Source organism: Heteronotia binoei, chromosome 4 (assembly GCF_032191835.1).
Source record: "Heteronotia binoei isolate CCM8104 ecotype False Entrance Well chromosome 4, APGP_CSIRO_Hbin_v1, whole genome shotgun sequence".
Lineage (NCBI taxonomy): Eukaryota > Metazoa > Chordata > Lepidosauria > Squamata > Gekkonidae > Heteronotia > Heteronotia binoei.
The window spans coordinates 142,135,719-142,143,534 of NC_083226.1; positions in this window are offsets into that span (position 1 = coordinate 142,135,719).

Below are 7,816 nucleotides of genomic sequence, written 5' to 3' on the forward strand. Positions count from 1 at the left end.
AATGTAAGTTTCCTATTTCTACTGCCCCCCTTGCCATTACAGCTAATATTTGTGCAGATGAGAGGCTCAAAGTTCATAAGTATTTTGTTGGATCAAATAAGTAGATATGCAAAAACACTTTCTGTCCCCTTGAAGATGGTTCTACTAAACCAGGGGTGGCCAACAGTAGCTCTCCAGATGTTTTTTGCCTACAACTCCCATCAGCCCCAGCCATTGGCCATGCTGGCTGGGGCTGATGGGCGTTGTAGGCAAAAAACATCTGGAGAGCTACCGTTGGCCATCCCTGTACTAAACCATTATTCTTCAGTTCCTGCTGTATTAATAACTAAGTTCATTTTAAACTGCGAGTCCTTCCATTTGTTTAATACCAGATGCTTTCTCTATCAGTCAGGGGTTGGGGCTGGCAGCAAAAAAATCTCTCTGCTTTAGAAGTGATAACCTTACTATTGTATTTATTCAGCTGTTGTTAATATTATAAAACACCTTAACAGTGCAGTCGTAAGCAGAGTCACATGTTTCTAACTTCATTTAAGCAAGTTTGGTGTAGTGGTTAAGTGTGTGGACTCTTATCTGGAAGAACCAGGTTTGATTCCCCACTCCTCCACTTGCACCTGCTGGAATGGCCTTGGGTTAGCCATTAGCTCTGGCAGAGGTTGTCCTTGAAAGGGCAGCTTCTGTGAGAGCCCTTTCAGCCCCACCCACCTCACAGGGTGTCTGTTGTGGGGGGAGAAGATATAGGAGATTGTAAGCCACTCTGAGTCTCTGATTCAGAGAGAAGGGCGGGGTATAAATCTGCAATTCTTCTTCTTTTCCTTACCTCAGTCCATGTGGCCGTTTCTCTTCCACCACCAGAGGGATTTTTAAACATTTTGGAAATAGATCATTATAATGCTATAACAAAATTATTGCACTAATTCCTAGCTTACTTTTGTGGATTTACAAGGGGAAAGGGACAGGGTATCTATTTTCTCTTAATTCTCTGAAATGAAAATTGCTAAAGATTTATGTTTTATGACAGCTGGTACCTTATTGCAATATATCATTATAACATAATGCTCTAGCAAATCTAGCTAGTTCTGTATCTTTTTATATCTGACAAAAGCCCTCCAGTGGTGGTGGTGGTGGTACCCTCACAGAGGACTGTGGCAAAGAAAGTACAGGCAAAATGTAAATGCCTCTACATTCACAGCAGTAATGGGGGCTATGAAGGGAATTATCTCTGTGTGGAAGCAGTGAGGGGTTTAATCTATTACAATTCTTTCATGTGTAAGCTCCACTGAAATAAATGGAAATTGCATGGAACATTATTGTATAGATTCTACAAATTTCAGTAAATGGGGTATACACATGAAACAGTCTTAGTGGATTTTCCCCATTTGTAATTCTCTAAAGGATTTGCTTGTGGCATATTAGGTTTTGATAATGGATTAATTTTTTTTCTGAATACTGCAGCTTTGTCAAGTGTAAAGAGCATGGCGTGGGTTTGTTGTATAATCCATGGTGGAGACATCATAGGGAGATGCTATCCTGTACTCATTCAAATTCTTTTTTATTTAAAGAGGGTGGGGGAAATGAACCAATAAGCATTACTCACAGTTGCATAAAAATTGCTTTTCATTAAGTTTTCTATTTTCAGTTTTTAAAAATTTAATCAGTTATTGTTGAACAGATGGCCTTGGGAGAATTATGGCATTTGGAGCCCACTGAAATCCCTTGCATTGCACTGGGTGGTTCAGCTGAAAAAGCTGTAGCCTGAAAGTGAACAAATGTTACTGTTGGAATTAGTCTCCTGAGCAACGTGGAAGATTTTTTTTTTTTTTTACAATTGTTATCCCTTAAAAATAAAAAAATTTCTCCTCAGAGCACCATGTAGTCTAGTAATCAGGAGTGTCAGACTAGTATTCAGGGGACCTGGGTCTGTATCCCGACTTGTGTCATGGATGCCAGTCACAGTCTCTGAGCCTAACCTACCTCACAAGGTTGTTGTGAGGATAAAATGGAAGAGAGGAGAATATTGGAATTCGCTTTGGATCCCCAATGGGAAGAAAGGCGGGGTACAAATGGATTAAATATTAATAAAGGTGTCCAGGGTATATTGTCCAGCAGCAATAAATTCTTAATGGCACTATATAAACAACATCCAAAAGAATATTCATTCATCTTTCCAAAGGCATGCTCTTTCCCCCATAATCCTTTCTTAAGTGTGTGTCTGGTACTCTGAAAGAATTCCTAACATAGCAATACCTCAAAGATACAGTCTATCTTTACCTCAAAAACTAGTTTAAATTAATCAGTGAGTTCTTTGTGAAAATTAATGTATGAGTTACTGGACTTCACAGCTCCCTTATGGTATCTTAGAAGCATGCTGTTTTTAAATGACTGTTCACAAGCTGGGGGTCTTCAAGAAAAGCTGGGAAGCAGAGGACCACCTGGAAATCTCACCCACCCACAACCTCTCCCTCGCTATGCTTCTCTAAGCTTTCAGAGGCTTTGGTAGGCTGATCTCTGCTCCCCCCTTTCCTTTAAATGCTCAGCAGCTATCAATATTCTATCCCTTCTAGAGCAAATATACCTGGGTTTTTTGCTTGTTCCCTGTACCTTACCATTGAGAGTATCCAGGGTTTTTTTGTAGCAGGAACTCCTTTGTCTATTAGACCACACACCCCTGATGTAGACAATCGTCCTGGAGCTTACAGTAGCTCTGTACTAAGAGCTCTGTAAGCTCCAGGAGGATTGGCTACATTAGGGGTGCGTGGCCTAATAGGCAGAAGAGTTCGTGCTACGAAAAAGCTCTGGGAGTACCTGTTGTGTAGTGTATGCCATCCATCTGGGGTATGTACCAGTCAGTTTACTATTAGAATATCTATCAATGAAGATGACCCATTACAAAATGACAAAATATCAACTGTTGGGACAGAGGTGTGTGATGAGTAATAACATGAACTTCATTGAGTTAGTGGTGAGTGGGCAGACAAAGGCCAAGGATAGTATGGGGAAAACACATACAAATATAGTTTTGTCTACTTGAGCTTTGTTGCATGCTTATCAGTGTACTGTATTTCTGGATGTATTAAAACCCCCCAAAAAACTGGTAATGGGGTAGGCCTAGCAAGACACAAAGTGAAAATCAAGAAGATATCACTACAATTCCCATATCTGTTAAGCCTTCTCTAACAGTCATAGGGATAAAGTCTGAGTCCAATGGCTCCTTTGAAACCAACACAGTTTTATTCTGGGAATAAGCTTTTGTGGGCATGTACATTTTTTTCAGATACTAGTAATATGGATAGGAAGTGATTCACTCTTTGGATAAGCACAGGGCCATATGTCTTCCTAAATTATAAAAGGAATTTTCTCTTAATCAAGGGGATAAAAACAGCTTTTGAGGGCTCCTTGGCAAAATTCTTCCAAGTGGGTCTTTTTGGCCTCCCCCATTCTCTTCCTCCTCCTGTTTGAGGTGGTTGCTGCTACAAGTGACAGCTATGCCACTTACTCATCTATGCCTTTCCCTGTGCTTTAACAGTGTGAGTGGGGCCTCTAAAGCTACTGGCAACCACCACCCAGAAAAAGGCACGTGAGCAACTGGGTATTGTTGCTGCTTCATTCATATGGGTGTGAGTGGCAAGTAGTGCCTAGCTGCCACCACCACTACTCTGGGATGTCTGCCAATATGTTTTAAGGTAGCCCTGTCCCCACTACTGCTGCTGTCTGGGAGAAGGGGAGAGCAAGCAGTGGTGGCAGCTTCTAGCCACTGTCACCTTGCACTTCTCTAACAAAGGAAATATATGGCTGAAACTAGATTTAAGATCTGGAAGCCAAAGCAAATATTTGATACCTTCTCTGCAAATTGTTTTAAACACTAGTCACCCCTTCATACTAGAATGCATTGCTGCTTGGAGCTCAAATGTACAGTAAGATCAGTGAAAGAGTTCAAGTTTAGTTTAGTTTGATTTATAGGCAGCCCTCCCCCTAAAGGGCTCAAGGTGGTACACAACATTCAATCAATACATATATTATTCAATAATAGTTAAATTCAAATAAAACAACTAAAACACAGTACAAATCACAACGTAGTTCAGATGGCATGAATACCAATTTATACCTTTTCTCCTCAAGGGGAGATAGGAGGATGGGGGAGGCCATGCTTGATGAAAAACCACTGCTTTCTTCAACAATAGGCCTGGCAGAACATCTCTGTCTTACAGGCCCTTTGGAACTGGACCAAGTCCTGCAGGGCATGGATGTCACTAGGCAGAGAATTCTACTAGACCAGCACAAGGCCGCCCTGAGCCTGCTTCGGCGGGGAGCGCGGGGTATAAATAAAAATTTATTATTATTATTATTATTATTAAGGGCTGAAAAGGCCCTGGTTCTGGTGGAGGAAGGCTGGGTCCCTTTCAGGCCAGAAGGTTTTGCTCCCAAGAGCATAATGCTCTTCAGGTGGTATATCAGGAGAAGAGGTCCCATAGGTACGTTGGCCCAAGACCGTTAAAGGCCTTAAAGCTTAATACCAGAACCTTGAGCCTGATCTGGTATTTAACCTGGGGCCAGTGCAGCTGGTGAAGTGCCAGTTGGATGTGTGCTGTCAGAGGGGTCCCCATAAGGACCCTGGCTGCTGCATTCTGGACTAGCTGTAATTTCTGGATCAGGCTCAAGGGTTACAGTAGTCTACTGAGTTACAGTAGTCTAATTGGAGGTGACTATTGCATGGATTACTGTAGCAGGGTCACGGTGAGACAGGAAGGGGGCCAGTTGCTTGATCTGGTGAAGTTGGAAGAATGCTTGCCTGGCATTATATATAATCTGGGCCTCCACTGATAAGGAGGTATCCAGAATCACCCCCACACTCTTGACAGTCAGCCCTAGTGTTAAAAGTGCACCATAGGGTTGCCAAGTCCAATTCAAGAAATATCTGGGGACTTTGGGGGTGGAGCCAGGAGAGACTGGGGGCGGAGCCAGGAACAAGGGTGTGACAAGTATAATTGAAGTCCAAGAGAGTTCTGGCCATCACATTTAAAGGGACAACACACCTTTTTAAATGTCTTCCTTCCATAGGAAATTAATGAAGGATAGGGGCACCTTCTTTTGGGACTCATAGAATGGGACCCCCTGGTCCAATCGTTTTGAAACTTGGGGAGTATTTTGGGGAGATTCACTAAATACTATATTGAAAATTTGGTGCCTCTACCTCAAAAAACAGCTCCCCCAGAGCCCCCAAAACCTCCAGAACAATTCCCCATTATACCCTATGAGAATCGATCACATATGGAATAATGAAGACGTTTCCCTCTCCCCCCCCCCCTTTCTGGCGAGTCTGAAGCAGTGGATCGGCCTCTCTACTCACCAGTTGCTGCCAACTTCTTCACAGAAACAGACACACCATCCTAAATTGAAGCCTTTCAAGTCAAGCCTCTGGAGGTGCAAAGGCACATGGTCCTTTGCGGGTGGGGCTCCCTCTCCCCCCCCCCGCCAGCCAGCTGATTTGGGGCGGGAAGCAGCCTAGGAAAACTGAAGAAAGGCTACTGGGATCGAGGCTGGGTGGGAAGGGAAGGGCAAGGAGAAGGAGAAGCTGCTAGGATCGGGGCTGGGTGGGAAGGGCTGCCATCCCCCCCTCGCTTTCCAGATTTTCGGTGAGCGGGGGGAGAAGGCTCCAAATCGGGGGGCCCCCGGCTAGGTGGGGGATTTGGGAAGCCTAGTGCACCATTAAGAGCTGGGAGATGACACTCTGCCCCTGAGTCCCCCCCTCCCCATCTAGCCACAGCCACAACACCTCCATCTTTGATGGATTCCGTCTTTTGGCTCTTTTTCAGCTACCCAACCTTGTCCTCCAGCCATTCAGCCAGAATGGGTAGTATCCAGCTGGCTGTCCATCAACAGCCGCAAGTGGAAGAGTGGGGAATCAAACCCGGTTCTTCCAGATTAAAGAATCCACACACTTAACCACTACACTACACCAAACTGGCTCTCAAGATAGAGACCATAAAAAAAAAACTTTTAGCAGTCTTCACTGCCATCTCATAAGTTTTCATAAATGTCTTATAAAATGCTCTTGCCACTTTGTCATGAGACAAGATCCAGCCAACTTTTTCACATAATCTCTCACTCTTAACTACTACAACCCACATGACTTTTGTCTGTGCAGATCTCATCTCATAAGGGACTCCTTTCTTTTACCAGTTGAAAAGCTGGCTGGATCCAACCCACTGATTTCAACTGAAGAGTTTAGACTGTGCTTTACTCACACAGATTTAATCCAGTGCAACACTACTGAATCGAATGGATTTAGACTGGAATAGCTCTGCATAGGATTGCACTGTAAATCTTTTCCACTGACATCAATGGGATTTGAAAGTGCTTAACTTTGACTGATCAGATTCATAATATTAATATATGCATATGCAAAACTAAACATTTAAATGTTTATTCATTGCACAGCAGAAGAACAATTTAGCTGTCAAAATAGTGAAAAGGATTCCACTGGTGACTCAAATTTGACTCATAAGTTCAGGTAGCAGACAAGTGCCTATATCATATTTCCAATTCATTTCCAGTAGGCCTCATTTTTATTAAGTACAAAAGTAGCTGGCATTTCTGGGTGACTGAATAAGTAAGTTGCTTTGTACAAAGGCACTTCACCAGAAAGATATTTCTCTGTCTGTCAGTCAAACAAAAGCCTTAAGCTACAGCTCTCAAGCAATTCTGAATAGTTGCACAGGCGATGTGAAAAATATGTGGATTCCCAGAGAACACTATTTGACTACTGTAGTTCTTAAGTTTATTTAGTTATTGATTTTTCATATTAAAACCTTGCCTGTCCTTAGTTATAACATTTTAGGTTTTAAACAATTACAGTATTTTTTGCACCATAAGACTCACTTTTCCCCCCCAAAAAAGTGGAGGGAAAAGTGTGTGCGTCTTAAGGAGCGAATACTGCAAAAAATTCACACAAATGCCTCTAAATTCACACAAACGGCTCTAAAAACTAGGTGCGTCTTATCTTCAGGTGCGTCTTATGGAGCGAAAAATACGGGTATGTTAAAATATATGCACAATAGCACCATGCCTCTCTATATATGCCTTTTTGTGAATGTTGGAGAAAGTTCCAGATAGTGGTAGTTTGATAAGCAAAAATTATTAAAAATATGTTGTTTTAATATAAATAATAAAATATACACTGGAATTTAAAGTCTTAGCCAGTGAAAGATTACACCTCCATACATTTTTTTGCCTTTAAGGTGACATGGGATTCTGTTGTAATTTTTCCTACTGTTCCACTGCAAAGTCATCAGGATGTTAGACTTCAGCTTGTTTGGTTTCTTTTCTTAATTATATATGTATTTTGGCTACTGTGTGATACAGAGTGGTGGACTGGATGGGCCATTGGCCTGATCCAACATGGCTTCTCTTATGTTCTTACGTTTCAGTCTTCAAGGTTGATCTATTTTTGTTTAACTAAATTCACAGGTACTTTTGAACAGCTGGTTTGCTTTTTCTACTGAAGTTGCCTAAAGTGGAATACAAATAAAAGAGGAAAGAAAGGGAAGAATGTCTCTTTCACAGATAAGATCAAAATACTTTTCAGTAGAAATAACATTACACATAAATGGTACACAACTAGAAACATCACTAGAAACTGTATAAATATTAACCTTCTTCTTAAAAGGCCAATGTTCTCTTAAGAGCAGACTTCATTCAAAACTTCAGGATTTTAGTGACTATTATGGGCATGTATGCTGGAGTTCTGTGGCAGAAATTCCCCAGTTTTTATGACCAAAAAAATCCCACACTTGTGGGGGTCTGATTTGGACTATGGCCA